Raw genomic sequence first — 2,074 nt, 5'->3', positions numbered from 1 at the left:
TGCCTCCCGCTATCTCTCACCATGCTCCCGGAAGGAGCAATGACGTCATCCGCGGAATACGACAGCAGCGGCCCCTAGTGGTGAGGCGTCGGTCGTAGCGCCCTCTAGTGGTGTACCCTACACAATGGTTAATCCTTCTATTCATCGGAGATAATCCGTCTATTGGGGGCTGCATTGGAAACAATGCAGCACATATGACACATATGACACATATGCCTTTACTTTCTGGAGGTGCTGTGGTAGTCAAAGTTTGTGGGCATTACGCAGGTTCTGCACCCATTTCTTGAGTATGTCGAGGCAGCTGTGAAGTAACCTGCATTGATGGTGATTATTTCAATTTTTATGGTGCATCGACAACAAAGGAAATAATACATCAGAAGATTGGTTTGGGTGCAACCAGTTAAAAATGAATATGTTGTTTAATAAATGCATTGGACAAATGTTAAAACATCAGTTTAAAACATGGTTTACAATCCCTGTATCTTCTAAAAATTAAAAAGATTAAAAACTATTCTAAAAAGAATATGGGGAACTCTTCTAAAAAGAATTATAATCTCTAATTATTATATTGCTGGGTGAAGGAGCCTAAAGTGTAAGGTGTGTTTCTGATGTGAACATGTAAGAAAATATGCAAAACTGAGAGAGGCTAACCACAGTGCGTGCACTGAGGTTGTTCCTTCCTATAAAGTAGAAACCAGTGGATGAAGAACGTGATACATACCTGTACACCCAGCCGTATCACTCTGCACAGATTATTCACTGGGTAGCCCTCATGACGAAACCTGTATTGAGAGACCACTTTTGCCTTAAAAACTGCTACAAATAGCACGACGCGCTACAAATTATTACTATCGTAACAAGCTGACGATACAGCTCAGACACAAAGGCGTTATTCAAATCGCGCCACACCACCGTTACGTAGGATTCTTTGTCACAAATCAAACCAAGGCACGAAACTATACCAATACATGAAAAAAGGTGACAATCGTGGTCTCATTATGACGTAATACCGAACTTGTGCGTGAGGGTAATTCAAAGAAATGAATGTGGCACTTGCTTCCGCAGGGAACACCGTGTACCATGTTAGCAATGCATGCAAAAAAGCGCTCGAGTGCTCGCACATATATTGATGACAACACTACCTGTGTAGTGTAACATGTTCTCTCAAGCATATTATGCACTCAAACTGTATTTGCCGCCGGGTAAAATGCAAGTGTGCTCGATTGAACGTCGGAAGAGCGATCAAGCAACCTGCATCCAGTGCTCGTTTTGGGCAAAAAAACACTTCATAATGGTCAACTAAATATACAGAATGGACGTCTATTTATTCCTCGATAAAGAGTGACTCACCTGTATAAATTTAGGCCCTGTAACCTTGCCAGTACGGTTGGTACGACCGTAATTGCAAGAAGTTGCCATGATCGCTGCGGCGACTGTTGTGGGTACAGTAAGATGGCGGCCGGTTTCTTCACGCTCGCGCTCCCTATCCGCGATCCAGCCTTTTACAATCGAGATCAGTGAACGAAACCCTATTACTTCAGGCCTAGAGGCAAAACACGTGAGCCGAAACGTGTCGAATAATGGGTTGATTGTGGCGCCACCTTGTACGGAATGAAAAACTAATACATGATAGCAGCAGTTACGTTATTTTTTTACGTCAGCTGAAAAGAGAAAATCGTGCATGGAAACATTTGTCCTACAGTGCCTTCCAAAACCACGTGCATAACGAAACCCTATTACTTCAGGCCTAGAGGCAAAACACGTGAGCCGAAACGTGTCGAATAATGGGTTGATTGTGGCGCCACCGCAGTCTTGTACGGAATGAAAAACTAATACATGATAGCAGCAGTTACGTTTTTTTTTTTTTTACGTCAGCTGAAAAGAGAAAATCGTGTATGGAAACGTTTGTCCTACAGTGCCTTCCAAAACCACGTGCATAACGAAACCCTCTTCCTTCAGGCCTAGAGGCAAAACACGTGAGCCGAAACGTGTCGAATAATGGGTTGATTGTGGCGCCACCTTGTACGGAAGGAAAAACTAATACATGATAGCAGCAGTTACGTTTTTTTTTTTT

The 2,074-nt window shown here is 43.0% G+C and overlaps 1 long non-coding RNA gene across 1 annotated transcript; it reads right to left on the bottom strand.

Moving 5' to 3' along the window:
* Window positions 1–231: 231 nt before the first annotated feature.
* LOC135372271 (uncharacterized) lies at window positions 232–1,493 on the bottom strand. The gene is made up of 3 exons (XR_010415928.1): window positions 1,351–1,493; window positions 722–782; window positions 232–313 (listed from the first exon to the last, which is right to left on the bottom strand). It is a non-coding gene; the product is annotated as an uncharacterized LOC135372271 (long non-coding RNA).
* Window positions 1,494–2,074: the final 581 nt, after the last annotated feature.

Source organism: Ornithodoros turicata, unplaced genomic scaffold (genome assembly GCF_037126465.1).
Source record: "Ornithodoros turicata isolate Travis unplaced genomic scaffold, ASM3712646v1 Chromosome135, whole genome shotgun sequence".
NCBI lineage: Eukaryota > Metazoa > Arthropoda > Arachnida > Ixodida > Argasidae > Ornithodoros > Ornithodoros turicata.
The sequence above is the reverse complement of the archived record's forward strand: the minus strand, read 5'-3'. Positions and strand labels throughout refer to the sequence as shown.